We start from the raw sequence: 16,535 nt of genomic DNA, 5'->3' as shown, positions 1-16,535 counted from the left end.
GCATCAGGCCCAGAAAAGGAATCAGAACACAGGGGGGTCATGGGGGAGGAAGGCACTAGAATAGCTCTATATTAAGGGTTGGACCCAACATGCAAAATTATCTCAAGCTTTTCAGCTGAGCTGCATCAAAGCAAATTCTCTTTTCCCTTTTTGGATTTGTATCAGAGAGTTTACATTGTGTTGTTGCTTTCTAGCAAATGGTTTGCTGAGAATGTGATCAAGTGGGCAAACCGCATACTTCCAAACAGCCACGGTGCTGCTCAACTAGCATAACTAAGGGGATGTGACTAGGGCAGCAGCCCTACTAGGTACTGGGCTGTGCGAAGCTTCAGTCCCTGATTCAATTCGGCAGACATTTGACCTGATTTGGTGGCTGAATCTGTGAATCCAGATCAAATCAGGAGACCCTTTAATCTCTCCAAATCAAACTGGAGCCCTTTGAATTGATTCAGAGGGATTCAGGAAGATTTGGCAATTTGGACATAGACACAACTTTAAATGTTTTTTCTACATACCTCTAGGTAGCAGGAGGCTCATGAATGCTGCGATACTGGGACGTAGGGAGTGTCCCACAGAAGCGCGGGAAGCTCCCCCGCGCACTCGGCAGCAGACCCAGAAGTGAACCAAAAGCACTTCCAGTCCACTTCTGGGTCCACCAGGGAGAGCATGGGGGGGGGCCCTGCACCCTCCCGGCTCCATGACTGGTGCCTCCTGGGTGTGGGGGGCACCCGGGGTCCCCCCACAGCTGATCACCAAGCCTGGGGAGCACAGGGAGGGGCCCCAAGTGCAGTCCCCAGCAGACCCAGAAGTAGACCAAAAGTACTTCCAGTCCACTTCTGGGTTTGCCACCAAGCATGCCTCTCCCCCCCATGCTCCTGTGGGACTGCACCAGCATCGCAGCATTCATGAGCTACGCCTGGTACCTCAAGGTATGTAGAAAAAACATTTAAAGCTGTGTCTATTTCTGAATTGCTGATTCTCCAAATCAGCATCAAATCTTCAGATTCGGAGTTGGCCAAATCGAATCACTGTCCCCAATTTAGGCTGAATCCAAATTGAATAGGGCCTATTTTGCATACCTCTACTTGAGGGGAGGGGGAAAAAACCAGCAATTGCCTCTACTGCCCAGGGTGCAGAGCTGTCCTGTTGTATCTCTGTGCCAACAGCTTCACTAACTTGCCTCCAAATATGCTTGAACTCATATAGGAAGCACAAGGTCACCTGCAAATGGGCTATTTATTTTATAGTTCCTCTAGGTCTGGGCTTCTGAGTCTAGCTCTGTAGCTGGGCAAGGAAGGCTTGTGTATAGAAGAGAATGTTTCTGCCAAACTTAAACTGATTCAAATAATGCTCTCCAGATTTGGTGCTGTAAATATACACAGGATTTTTTCCCCCTTTGCTTGTTACAAGTTCAGTGAAAGCCTGGTTTTCTGCTCCTGCTTTGCCAATATAGCTTCTAAGGAATAGAAAAACAAAAGACAGATGTGTTGGTAAACTTAGGGTGATAAGGTAGACTGAACTCTGGATAATGCCAGGAAAATACCGGAATCCCCCTCCCAGGTGTGACCTGGGCCAGGGATGACTCTTCACCTACAAAACTAAACTAACCACTGTTCAGAGGGTGCTCACAAGAGATTAGTTGCAAAAATCATATCACATTTGAATCAAAGGACTCAAAAAAGGAGGCAGAGAGCACATCTACACAAGATGCTTAATGCACAGTAGCCTAATAACATGGCACAGTAGCATGCTGGGCAAAAACCATGCTAAGACACTATTGTGCAGAAGTATTAGGCTACTGCACAGTAAGCATCACACCAAACACAGTGTGCTGGTGCTACTGTGTAGTTAACTCTAATTACTGCAGATTTAGTTAGTACTTCACTGACAGTACAAGGAGCAATGGTCTCAAGTTGCAGCAAAGGAACTTTAAGTTAAATATTAGGAAGAATTTTCTCACTAGGAGGGTAGTAAAACACTGGAATAGGTTACCCAGAGAGGTTGTGGACTCTCCATCCCAGACAAAGCTTTGGCTGAGATGATCCAGCTGGGGATGGTCCTGCTTTGAGCAGGGGTTGGACTAGATCATCTCCTGAGGTCCCTTCCAACCCCCATTTCTTTGATTCTATGATTCATTAAGCAAGTACTAAATTAAATGTGCAGTAACTACTGCACATTAATGAAAATGTAGATGCATCCAGCATTGACCTGTCCCTCCTGAAATCACCTTCTAGCAATTTGAGGGGTAAATGGAATCCTCAGTTACATGGAGCAGAAATTTTGAACCCAGCCAAATATAAGTTACTCTAATGACCTTCATCTGCATATATAGGTCAAAAGCTAAATGCTTCCTCTTTTCTTTTAAATTCTCCTCCTCAAGCAAATAAATCTTCCTTAATAGAAATCTTGATTCTGGACATGAGCTAATCTCTTTCCTTTTCTATTTATGGAGTCTCTCTTTACTGTAAGGATCCTCCAAATTTCCAAAATGGGGATAACAATACCACTGTGATCCCATCTGCAAGCAGCAATGGCACTGTAATGCATAAAGCATAAAACACCCAATTCCCACAGACAGCATCTGTCTTACTACAAACAATGGACCATTATCTTGTAAATAATTCTGATTAAGCTGCAGCATTTTCCCCAAACAAACAGTAGGGGAGCAGAGGGTGAGGATTTTTTCTAGTGGGAGTGCTGGTTCTCTCCTTCCCAAGCTCTGATACTCTATTTTTTTATTCAGCTGATTGGACTCCCCCCCTTACCATCCCCGATGGTTTGGTTTTCATGTTCTGACCTTATCCAACTGTCAATCATTTCTGCAAATAAAGAGGGAGCCGTCATGTTAATGGGATTCCCACCTCTCTCCTTTGGGAAAGCTTCTCTCTTCATTTTTTTTCCTTTCCAATGTACAGTTATATAACGATTAGTGAACAAACCCAGTAAACCCTTTAGTTATTAAATTGCTCTCTCCATAGGGGACTAGTAATGGGATATAGAGCCTTTTGCCTCTCTGTTGCCAGTCTGAATCCAGCCATGTGACCTCAGGATGTAGCCATCTGATGCTGGTGTTGTGGCATATTTGAAAAGATATGATGGCTTCAGTGTACAGGTATCCTCAGAAGGGAAAAAAAATCACCACATTTAGCAGGCGTTGTCACCCTTTTTCAAACTCGTGAAAGAAAGGCCTAGGATTAAATGGGAGAAGACTCATCTCCCCATAGATGTGGTCCACTCCAAGTGAGATGCAAGGCACATTTGTGAACAATGGAGGGAACCTGGCACTGTACCTGTGAAGTAGAATAATAGCAGACTTCCATCTCTGGGACTGAATCTGGCACATTAAACCCACAATAAATTTGCCAGGAAGATTTAAAAGGATTTAAGAAGAAAGCAAAGCACACAGCTTAGAAAAGGGTTAGCTATATAAATGGGCCAGTGAAATGAGACACAATTAGAGCTAACATGGCCCACTCTCCTAGGGTTCATAAACCTAAATACATGACAGCTGTGGATTGGGGAGGCCTTAGAGGATGGATGAATTTGTTCTTTAACTTGTTCATTCCAATGCACAAACTTTTTATGAAGTGTCCGTTTCAATAAATGTCACATCTCTATATGGCTGAAGTGTTTTTTTATCCTTTTATATTCCCCCTTCCCCCACTCTCCCCCCCCCCCACTTGCCTTGTTATACATGAGAAATGTTCTGGATCAATTGTATGTTTTGGCCTTTGAGAAGCAGGAAGAATTTATTCATCTAGAATAGTGCTGATGAGCAGCAGACAATGGAAACATAAAATTACAATTGCAATTAATGACTTGAATTCACTACCATCAAAAACTTGCAGAGGATGTTTCCATTACAAGGTCCCCAGTTTGTGGTCAGCAGCCATGGAACTGTGAAAGGTTTATTCTGGCCGCCAGAGGGCCCATATCTAGTTCTGGGAAGATAACAAACTATTGAGGATAGTTTCAAAAGTGAAGAGGAGTGGATTCTGGGAATGCTTAATTAATCAAACATGAATAAAAGCATATATAGTGGCAGATCCTCAGAGCTGGGAATAGTGAGTTTGTGCTAATCTGGTGGCAAACAACACCAGACCTAAATTGGCAGTGTAAGATTTCCTTCCGCCACATCTTCCCACTCACTCCTTGCAGTCCCCTAGTGTGGAAAGGGGGCTGAGGGCATGGGTGATGCAATCTGTAAATCATTGGATTGATAACTGAGAGCTGTTCTGCCAGCACAAGTGGGAACAGCCCTCAGATCCAAATTCATGGATTTTGACTTGAAGACATAAAGGCCACATTTTTTAAAAGCTTGTACAGGTATGAACAGCCTCACCTCTCAACTGGCAGCTGGTGTCCAGGAGAAGGAAAGATATGGTCCAAACTGTCTAAGAAGTCAGTGTTATGATCACTTCAAGCCAAATCTTTCATTTAGCCTTGCAATACTCCTAGCAGAGAGTTAATATTATTATTCTTCATTTACCATAAGGAAACTGAGGCGAGAAGCTTATGAACGTTCCCTGTTATCCTGAGGAAATCACAGCTAGACCTGTACTAGAACGTATGAATTCCTGACTGGCAGTCCCAGCCTCCAAGCTTATTTACAGGGTTGCTTTTGTCAGATTCATAGCACATATCCTTATATGTCTTAGCCTTTTTCTTAAGACATAATTAGGGTACAATTCCTTCTCTGATTCACAGCAGGACATTCTATTTTCTATTCCACTGTTGCTCTGTGCACGGAACAATGGATGCTCTATGCATAGAACAACTAAAGAACATGCACTACAGAAACTGTGAATCACAAAAGATTGGCTTAAAGAAGCTTGTTCACCTATACTTCACTAGGTGGTGGCTACAAGGGTTTTCAGTGTAAATCACTGGGGCTGGGTTTGAAATTCAGGAATACCTGCTTGTAAATGATTATGGCCTCATCAGTAGAATCCTATTACAAGGAAAAATATTAAGTAATTGATGTCCAGCATTTCAATCTATCACCTTCTGCATGTGTATGTGTCAGGAAAGCCTCTGCAGTCTCTGATATTTGTTCTTAGTGTTAAGAATATTTATTTTATATTCTTTTCTCATATAATGCTTGCTGCATTTTCCTCCTCTGCTATCCTGTTGTAAATAAGCCTCATTCCCATTTATTTATTATCAGTGAATGTGCTGCTGCATTAAAAGGTACTAAAGGTTACTGTTAACTTGAAAGATACACCTTCAGGGAATGTTAAATTAAGAAAAGTGTAACAGGAGTGTTGTAGGGAAGTGTCCGAACCAGAGTACTTAAATCAAATAGACACTGGAGACAGCAGATTGTGAAAACCTAATTTTACCAAGCCAAGTAATACAGCAGTGATGCATGATGGGCATATGACCATAACCTCTGGTGCTTTCACCCCAAGGAAGAAGAGTTTATTATGTATGATCTAGGAAACATTTTGGGCCTGGTTCTCAAGGACACATATAAGCTTCAAACCTACTGTTGAGGGGGATTGGGTGAAACCTCCTAATTTTGCTACTGCTTTTCTTCAGCTGAGAGGTCTGCAACTTCCTTTTTTTTCAAACTGGTCATTCAATGCACAAGGACCAGAACCTTTCCCAATCAGTGGCCATTTGTTATGTTACTGGAAGTTATGTGGTTATTAGCAAAGGTAAGTAGTGGACAATCTGTAGAGCTAGTCTGTGAGTTAATCCAAGAGACATGGCTATATCCTGGAAACATCAATACAAAGCCAGTACCTAAGCATTACTTTGGAACAGCTAAAATAATTGTTTAGCGAGATTTTTTTATATTTACGACTCATCAATCCTTGAAAACTGGATTTCTTATATAATGCAAGTGCTGACACAGACTCTGTTAGAGTGGTGTGACTGCAGCTGTATAATTACAACTTTCAACTTGATATTATGGACCTTAGGTTATGCTGTTCAGACAAATGATCTATTGTATTGCAGAGACATTTTCCTCTTAGCCATATTGCCCACAGAAGAATAAGAACTATGTTCACAGATCAATGCATAGAAGTTTAGTCATATAGCACCTGTAGTATTATATGAGACTATGTCCTATGGGGGTTGCATAGGTTCATAACTGCAACTTTTTCTTCTTGCTTTTTTTTTCTTTTCTTGTAGTTGGTACTTTTTTTAGAAGTTCTATCCAAATAAAAGGAAGAATAATCTCACACTGAGTCTGGATAAATGTTACAGTTGTCTCACAAATGCTGTATTATTTCTAGCCATTCCAAAATAATATAATTGTCCTACTGCTGAACTACAGATTTTTCTCAGTATGACACAGAACACTAAAATGTCAGGTCCTGACTCATGGTGTTTGGTGGAATAAATAAAAAGTACCAATATGTTATTCAGAACTGACAGCATTAATGAAGATGTGCCATGGGGAGAGAGAAAACAATATAGAGCCCCAGTTATATTTATCCCTAACTTCTACTGAGGCTTAATGAATCTATTAAACAGAAGACGTCCACCTTTGGGTGTAGACTTACCAAACTTACTACATGGTTGATACCTACTGCGATACTGTAAATAATCTCATTTATTTCAGTAGAGCTGTTTTCAGCAATAAGTACAATTCTCAATGTTTGCAGTATGCAGAACCAACTGCTGTTTACTTGTTTCCCTACGTTTTCTTTTATATCCCAAATAGAACCGCATGAGAGTCTATGGTGACAATAATTGTTAAAAGACTTGTGCCACATACCCTTTGCATGGGAAAAAAAAATTAGTAGGTAGATGGGACACTTTTAAATAGTGCACTATTTGTGAGGCTTACTAACAAACTGGAACTCATTGAAAGGTAACGCAAAGTAAAATAGGATGACTATACAGAACTGCATACCATATTCTTCATATTCATTGATACAATTTGTACGTACAGGCTAAGGACAGATGGTCAAAAAGCTTGAGGCTGAATCAATTTAATCTTTGCAGGTTAGTCTAAACTGCATAAATTGAACTGATAAGCAAGTGAACAGACGTTCTGGAAATGCAACCACATGCATGCAATGGCCCAGTCCCAAAGCCAGGGAGCACTAGAACATGCCTCCCTGCTCAGCTGGAGCAGACAGCTTGGGCCAAGGCTAGCCCACCCGCCCTTCAAGGTGGGGTTTGCAGGGGAGGTGAAAAGCATCCTGGGATGCTGGGAGACTGTGAGGTAATTTGAATCTGGAGGGGATCTGGGATAGAAATTCAATAAATTGATTTAACTGAAATGGTTTCAGCCATTTTGATAGTGGTTTATATGCACTGAACTTCTGTTGTGTTACAGATTTGTACTGGTTTCTAATCACTTATACTGGTTTATGTTTTATTTTTGTCCCTAGAAACAGGGACTAAGCACAAATTCCCACTCATTCCAAATTGTAGGATTGGACCCACCTGCTCAAAGTCAGAGCCCACTAATGCATATATTAAACTTATAGGGCTGCCTTTTTTGTCTTACTAGCACCAGTATGACCTGTACATAACTCTCTTGACTTCAGTGGAATTATTCTCAATATATGCCAGTGAGAACACACATCCCAGGATCTATATATCTAACCAAACATTGCATTGGTTAATGAGAGACCACCAACAAAGGAAAATATTTCCAACCCATCTCTTTTAAAAATGGCATTTTATTTGGTATATTTACTAAAAATGCAAGAAGTTGCTTTGTCGAGTTTGCCTCTTAAAGCGTCTAACAAATGGTGGATTCTATTAGTGGTCTTCAGTCTTGCAATAGATAAAACAGTTTCTTAAAGAGTTTTGTTGAACGAATTAACAAAATGACTCAAAACTGCACTAATGGTTAACAGCTTTTTTTTATTAGCAACACTGAGATAAGTTATTGAAGCATTTTAGTATTGTTTTACATTCCATTCAAAACTGACCTAACTTGTAACTCCATATACATTAAAGATATAGTTTGACACTTATTCAGAAAGCAACAATTATTAAACTTACATACCTTCATTACCAGGAAACCTCAATATATTTTCTAATTACTTTCAACAATACTCTATTCCAAAGCACATGATAACCCAGCAGAAGTTTACACATTTCATTTCAATCACAGGTTTTAAAATTGTGGTTGTCAGAGTGCTGTTCATTGAATTTTACTGTCTTTCTTGGTTAATATTGGAAAACCTGGCACAATATGCTAAGCTGGAAATATTGCTTTAAGAATATGAAAAAGATAACTACAGTTTTTTTCCCCTGCTAAAGCATTACAAAATACAGGACCATCAAAAACTGAAATAGAAATGACAATAAATAACCTTAAAACTTTTAAGGGAACTTCCATTTATACTAAAGTCCATTCCCTAGGCTTGCTAAATACATAAATAACAGAACATATCATAAACCTCTATTTTTGGATTACTGTGATGATTTGTTATATATTGTGGATAAGCTGAGTATACATATATTAATGCCTACATTTAAGAGTATCTGCTTCACAAACATAGGTATGTAATTTTTTCTTTGCTGAAGTAATTAACAAGCCACAGGTAATTAAATTTATTCCAGGTAGTCTAATCACCAAGGTACATTAGAGAAAAAAACAGCAAGTCCAGATATTCAATATTGTATATAACAAAGTCTCACCTGTGAGAGAACTTTCTAAATTACTAATATTTCAAGGAAGAATTTGATTATTTATTTCAGAAAGCCAGAAAAATAAAATGACAATTGCTGTCAGACTAATTGTTTAAAACCAGTCTTAGGATATAGTATTTTTTGCACATTTAGTTCTTACTTAAACAAGAACATATATATTGTTAGTGCAGGCTTATGAGAAGCTATAGCAGTGCTGGATATCAGATCGCAGAAGATATATACCTGAACCAAAACCCAGATGGGAATAGTTTCCATCTCTGGGAAGATCTGGATACAGACCTTACCTTTTTTCTTTCATGCCTAGATCTGTGCAATATCCAATCATTGCAATTTAAATTAAACCTGGACATTACAAAACATATGTTGTTCAGAAACTGAAACTTAGGATAAAACCATACAAGTCTGAGCTGTAGAGTAGCATCTTGCCTCTGCAAAGAAAAAAACAAACAACATTTCTATGGTAGGGATTTGTGCTGTTATGGCTGGCCAGAGACACCTGAATCTGGGGTACACATTAAGGCCTCCTTTTGCAAATGCATGTCCCTCTTTCCGATCCAGTCCTGTGAGAACCTGTTCCAGTAGGAACAGGGAACACTCAGCACTACTCAGCAGGATCACATACTATGGAGGTTAATTATCTGAAATTTAGGGAACAGGGGTACGTCTACACGTGCACTTTAATGCACACTGATTTTAATGCACAATAAAGCATCGGAAAAAACCATGGGCACTTATACACATACAGAGTGGCTTCTCTGATGTGTTGTAATTACAGTGTGTCAGAGCAGACTTGGTTTATCAAATCTGCTAGAACGTGGTAATTACTATGCTGCAGCAGACTCCAACATCATGTCTATCAGCATCCCCACATTGAAAAATTGTAGCAGAGGTACTTTAACTAAAGCTGATTCGAAGAGCTTTAAAGCGCCCCCACTACCATTTTTCAGTGCAGGGATGCCGATACACATAACATTCTTGGAGCCTCTCTAATTTAAGTGCTTTGCGCCGCCTCTCAGAGCACTTCTATAAACGCCCCTTGCTCTTTAGCTAATGTGCATTAAAATAGGCTAATGCACATTCTTCTAGTAATTCACAATGGAGGCACTAGATTTAAAGTGTATTACCTAAAGCACATTAATTGAACATGTAGATGCATCCAGGGTTAGCTGGAGATTAATACCAAAATAGAAACATAATAAGAAATAAAAAGTGTGCCTTACTGAACACTGGGGTGTTGGTGACCATTCTCACCCAGCCAGGTTCTGATGTATCATAACACAACATGATCAAATTAAATGAAAATGAAGCAATGACATTTAAAGCCAAATAAGCACAGGACCTGATTCTCCAACACTTAAGCCAGCAGTTGCACTAATCAAGAGTAAGTAATACAAGACTAAGTCCTTAGTTTCTGCTTAGGAAGTCACTGTTGATTCAGACAGTAGCTTTTTGAGCCAAAAATATGCAGCAAAAGGATGGTAACATAAACAAGGCTAAATGTCAACAGTGTTTGCAGACTTACAGACACCATCCATTTGTTTGTGCTGAAACGACTAGTGAACCATTTGGCAAATACAATGCTATTCACAGACCAGCCCTTTTATCTAGCAGCACAAACTTCACTGGATCACTGGCATTCCCAGTTAATTAAAAAAGGAAGGAAGCCATATGAGTGTGATTTAATATTACCATGCAAATAATAATGCAACATCCTAAATGGAGCTAAAACCTAATATTGATTCACTTACTTGGGTGCACACTAAAAGTAATTCCAGAAAACTCAGTGGAGCTGCACTTGTGGAAGACCCAGTTCTGAGATCAGAATCAGGTCTTGAAAGTCCTGACTGAAAAGTGAAGTAAACAGTTTCCCAAACTCTCGTACCAACAAAGGCGGCAAAATAAATCCTTTAATATGTTTCTAAAATGGCTTAAAAAGAAATACTTTGATTATTCTTGCCATGGCAGAAGCCAGCCATTTGTGGTAGTACCTTGAACTAAATTACACATGGGTGCTATGCTTTGCTGCACCAAAGACCAACCTGTGTCACCCATAGCTGCACTAAAGGTAGGAAGTTTTCAGGCTCTTTGGGTATCTATACACATGTTCCAATTCTAATTAGGACGTGTCAGAGCAGACTCGATTAACTGAGTTCAGTCCAGTCTGAATTCTAATTAGAAAGCACTACTATCACCACAGCATCACATGTATAAGACCCCCAGGTTCAAAAATGGCCACTGGGGCATTTTTACTAAAGCTCATCAAAGAAGCGTAAGTTAAAGCATCCCACAGCCATTTTTAAATGCATGGGGGCTTAATACATGCGATGATGTGGTGTTTAAATTAGAATGGCTCTCTGGAAATCACTCTAATATAACCCCCCTCCACCTCCTGAGCACATGTATAGGCAGCCTTTATTCCTACTTAACATGGCTTCAGTTGTATAAAATGGATACAAGTGAAATTAGCACCAAAATGTGACAATTAAAGCAACTGCTTTCTGCACTGCTAGCTGTGGCACTCCACAGGTTTGGAAGTGTTAGTGTTAGTCTTTTTGTTTTTTAACTTCAGAGGGAGCAATCACTTAGCCTAACTAAATCCATCTACTAAAATATTGGGATAGAGGACTATAATTATGTGACACTAAAGCAATAATAATAATCAGACACAAACTATCTTCCCCCTTTCCCCGTCTACCTTCCTGTGCTACTAAAAGCAGTTCCACACTCAGAAGGTGTTTGAAATGCTATGTTTGTAGTGATTCCATCCTAAGCACCTTGACTAAGTGCAGACAGTCAAAAAGCCTGAGGAGAAATTGATTCAATGTCTGCAGGTTTCTCTAAGAAGCACAGGATGAACTGAACTCATGTTCAGTTCTCCATTGAAAAGGGCAGCCAGATACTTGCACTGGTCCAGGCCAGAAGGTGGGGGATGCTAGAGCATGACTCACAGCCTGAAAGCCATTGCTGAGCCAAGCCAAGCCAGCTGAGCCAGGGTCATCCCTGATTGGCTGCCAAGTATGTGGCCCCAACCCCCTACTGTCCCTCTGCAGCGGGAGGAAGGAGTTCTTGTCCTGGTGCCATGGGGCTGCCCACACAGGGGAGCCTCCAGGACAGGGGAATGCCCCCCATCTGGCTCATCTGGACCACATGGGGGGGAATCCCCCAGACTCCTGTGGCAGGGGAGGCCAACTCCTTGAGGTGGTTCCCCCTTGCAAGGGCAGTCCCCTGGCACCCAGATGGGGGACTGCTTCCCACCAACCATCAAGGGGCAGCCTGGGGCTTGGGCTGGGGCTGGGGGTGGCTCTTTTTCCACTCCCCCCCTGCCCTACTGGACTGACAGGCACAGGCAGGATGCAGGCTAGGGAGCAGGGGCTTTGCCACCTCAGCTCTGTGACTGCCCAGAGGCAGGGCCAGCCCAACCCAGCTGGATCAGACAGTACAGCTGAGGCTAGTCCACATGCCCTGTGAAGAGGGCTTGCAGGGCACAAGGCACCCTGGGATTGTCAGGGCCTGCAAGGTAACTTGAATTGGAAGGGAATCTGGGACAAAAGTTTGATAGATTGGTTAACCTAAATTCATAGATTCATAGATTATAGAGTCATTAGTTAAGTCTGACATGACATCCATCCACATCTATCTTAAACTGGGTTCGGCCATTTTGAAACTGCTCTACGTGCACTGAACATCTGGGCATTTATACACATACCCGGAGGCAATGCATGCCCCCCCTGAAATTGGCCCTTGCCGGCTGGGGAGTAGGGAGCACCAACTGGGGCTCCCCTGAGAAGCACCAGCAGCACTTCTGGTTTTGCCGGTGCTTCTGGGGTCGACAATCAGCCACTGGTGCCCCCCCAGAGTCAGGAGGCACCAGTCACCCATGCACATACCTTGGTCTACTCCAACGCACCGGAAATCCAGCGTGTCAGAGCAGACTCAAGTCATGCAGTCTGTGGAGCATGCAAACTGATATGCCCAGTGCTGCATTGCATGCATTTGTCTAAACAGCAAAATGTGCATCAGCGTGCAGAAAATGGTGGCAGTGCACTTTTGAACTAAAACAGCTTTGATGTGTTTTAGTTCAAAAGTGCACCACTGCCATTTTCTCATCCCTGATGCACATTTCACTGTTTATACAAATGTATGCACTGCAGCACTGGGCACTTTTAAAAGTGCCTGGTGGCACGTGCATGTGTACAAATTCCCCCTGTCTCTGTTACAGGTTTAAACCAGTTCCTGATCACTTATACTGGTTTATGTGTAATGCTTGCCCCTAGCTCTCCTGCCTAAGCAGAAGTGGCCTATTTCAGGACTGTTCAATTGGCACCCCAGGGGCTGCATGCAGCCAGCAAGGGGTTAAGTTGCAGCCCATCCTCAACCTCTGCTTCTAGGCTCCTGGCCCAGCCACTGCTCCCTCTCTCCACTCCCAAAATTTCAGTTGCAACAACAACCAGAGTCTTCAGGCTCCTCCCTCCCTCCTCTGGCTTTCACTGCCTGCACCTGCCCCAGGAAGAAAGAAAGCCAGTATGTTTGGGGCAAACATAGTGGTTGCATGGCTGGGTGAGCCTGAGGCTGTGTGGGCAATACGTGCAGCAGTGATGGGGAAAAGCCTATGCAGGTACATGGTGCAACAGTGGGGCAGGGTACATGGGTGTGCAGTGCAGTGGTGGGGGAAGGCATGGGCACATGGTGCAGCAGTGAAGGGGGAGAGGGCCCCTTACAGATGCACAGTTGATTGGAAGGGGAGCCATGGGCGCATGGTGCAGCAGTGGGGTTGGGAACATCCTCATGGCTTGCGACCCAAGGACCTGCAGCTCACTTTGGAGTGGCTTCCATGTGTGAAACTCCTGCTGATGTGGCCTGTGATGTATTCAGCTCTTGACCACCTAGAAGTTGGGCAGCTCTGTTCTATTTGATTTTCACACAGAAGGAAAGCTGAAAATAAGGCAGAGCCAGTGCAAGTAGAAAGTGAGTATGAAGGGAAATAGATTAAATTTAAAAGACTAACATGGAACTAACTTTTCAGGACATTGGCATATAAATTCTGTAACAATACCAACTAATGTCCACCAATATCTCTGTCCAATGGTTTGTTCTGGAGCTACATGTTCCTTGAAAGCCTCAATACATTCCATACATACACTGCATATAGGGATTTTTCTTGTCTTAGGCACAAAGCATAAAGGGATTGGGGGCTTGGAGGGGGACATTTAAGAAAATACATCCTCTGCATGTCTAGAACAAATTAGTGACTTGGGATAGGAGGCATAACTGTGTTAAAAAATTCAACACACATGCGGAGGAGACCTAAATAGAAACAAATACTGATTTTTATAGCCCTTTCTTAACAGAATAGTGACAGACCGTGGCAACTTTAATCTCCACATTGCATTAGAATTAATAAAGGTGTAAAAATAGCGATATACTAACTAAGCCAATCTTTACATAGTCAGAAGATTTTTCATTATGCTGTACACCTCCCCCATGTCAAATGAATGCTAACCTCAGCTGAACTGGGGGCTACAAATCACTTTCCAGATGCATAAACGTATCCTCATTAATGAATAGCGTAGGGCATCAGAGACAATCTAGTTCACCTCACTGGAATGTCCATTCAAGATGCAAGCACTGAGTCTAGGCAAGTTTAGGAAGTCAGACTGCATCACAAAGCTGCACTGCCTCCTTCCTGTCTGCTCTCCATCCAACTATGTAAGTAAAAGGGAGATACGAAAAATATCTTATGTGATTCTGGTGACGTAGAAAACATGCTCGGTTTTTATATAATATAAAATTAAGAATATTTTGCAAATTTGTAATGCCTTCCAAGCATTTCAAATTATTTTACAATTATGCTTCACAGCATCATTACAGCCATAGTACACCCAAGGAAACTGAGGCACTGCCAGGTTAAGTTACTTGCCAAGGCCACGTAACAACCCAGCTGGAATCAGATTGCACCATTTCTACTCCTGTACGCTAAGCCATAATTCCAAGCCAAAATCCACTAGCAAGTCAGTTGAAACTAACTTTACCTATCTGAAGAATTAAACCCAACTTCTATGGAACCAGAAATGTAATTTAGTAAGTGTAGTCAAACTAAGGAATACTCCTAATTCACTCCAATACATTATGGTATTTTAATAATTATGAAAAAATCTTTGTGACAGAAGAAAGAACAAGAGACTTCTCTCTGTAATCACACACAGAGAATAAAGTGGGAAAGTACAGTATCCGAGAAATGTCCTAATAATGCTGACGCTCCTGGGATGTTACTGATGTTCACATGGCAACAACCTTTTTGTTCACTGGCTATACACCACTGCCCCGCTTTCTTCAGTCGTGATGAGCTCCCAAAATACAAAGAATGTCTCTGAGCCTATGAGCAATGCCCTGAAATCTGACAGCAGATTAGGGTCTCTAACTTTCTGATCTCTCAGACAGTAAGAGAGACAGTGAGGACCATTATTGAGGTGCTGGAAGGCTGGAGCTCATAAATTTGCAGCATGCTCCTGCTGGCTAATCCTCAAGTGCAGAAGCATCAGGTGAGACTCCCCACACTAACACACACAGATGGAGCACGATTTCACAGAACAAAATGTCATAGAGAAAATGAAAACACATGACAGAATTCACAACAGGGTGGCAACTAAACTAACCAAATAAGAAATTATCACCACTGGGCTTGTTGGTCCTGATCCTCTTTTGTTAAGAGATATACAGAAAGGTTAATCAAACTATTTAAATCATGAGCTCTTGACTCCTTTTCTGCAAATGAACAGAATAAATGTCAGCTAAGACTTTGAAAATGCTCTTTTTGGAGGGAGGAGAAACGACAACTCACACTGCATTTAAATGAAAAAAAAACTTATGAAATGGAGCAGACAAGCTTGTGTCGTGTAAGATTCCCCCCATGCGTCAAGTTAAAAGCATTCTCACTAGGTAGAGATTGTGAAAGAGAGTTGATCTTTAATAAATTCTCATAAACTCAGCAATGCATGAAATGCCTATTGAATTGATTGGAAGGTGGAAAAACGAATAGAAGTAATATGATATAATTTCAGTACCAGCATTAGTGGCTTTTTTGTTTTTAAATCTTCTCTAAATGCTGGATTCTTGTTGGCATGCAGATTCCTGCAGATATTATAAAGGAGCAGAACACGTGTTATTTAACACAGCAAAGCCATGAGGAGTTTGCTGGAAAAATGTTTTCAGTGGCCTTTAGCTTTTGTTTTTTTGTTAAAGTTGAGGGGTTTTTTGTTGTTTTCATGACTTCACAACTTCTTAACATCATTTCGCAGGGATGAAAATGTATGCTTCATGGGAAGTTATGAACTACATTGTAGAAGTAGTATAAGAAATCCATTCTCTGATTTCTGATCACATGTTGATCGCATTTCTAACTACCTACTTCTAGTTCAGTTAGAAAAGACACATTGACCAGCAAAGCACTGCAAATACTTGTGCATGTGCCTCTTTTCCTGAAGTTAAGCAAAGGCCTTATGTATTTACAGGACTAGGGCCTATGTTTTGAGTTGTCAAAACTTGATGAATGTAAACTACTCTCTCTTAGCTTGTTGTATCATGGAAAGGAAGTCATTGTTGTAATGAACACTTATGCTGATCGCAAGTTCTACTTTTGATTAAGTTTGTAGGCAAAGTGAAATCTTACTCCAATACCTCTCGGGACTGGAAACACATCAGGGGTCCCATCTCTTCCCTATCATCTGCTGGCACTACTTTTTTGAAAATGACTGATTTTCAAAGGGACCATGTCCTAGAGTCTTATTACAACTAAAAGAAGGCTTCAAGAATGGTAGATGAATTTTAAAAAATAACCTCTGTCATATTCTGCCCAAATGATTTTATCTTTTCACTTTTGGCAAAGAGAATGTCTCAGCTGAAGAAGTAAA

At 41.3% G+C, this 16,535-nt stretch overlaps 1 protein-coding gene across 4 annotated transcripts in view; it reads right to left on the bottom strand.

Moving 5' to 3' along the window:
• The window catches only part of ZNF536 (zinc finger protein 536), a 333,084-nt gene that overhangs the window by 157,422 nt on the left and 159,127 nt on the right, over nt 1-16,535 (bottom strand). The window lies entirely within an intron of this gene.

The sequence above is a fragment of the Crocodylus porosus genome, unplaced genomic scaffold, assembly GCF_001723895.1.
Source record: "Crocodylus porosus isolate Cpor-Errol unplaced genomic scaffold, CroPor_comp1, whole genome shotgun sequence".
NCBI classification, from domain to species: Eukaryota; Metazoa; Chordata; order Crocodylia; family Crocodylidae; genus Crocodylus; species Crocodylus porosus.
Note: the sequence above shows the minus strand (reverse complement) of the source record. Positions and strands in the feature narration are given on the sequence as shown.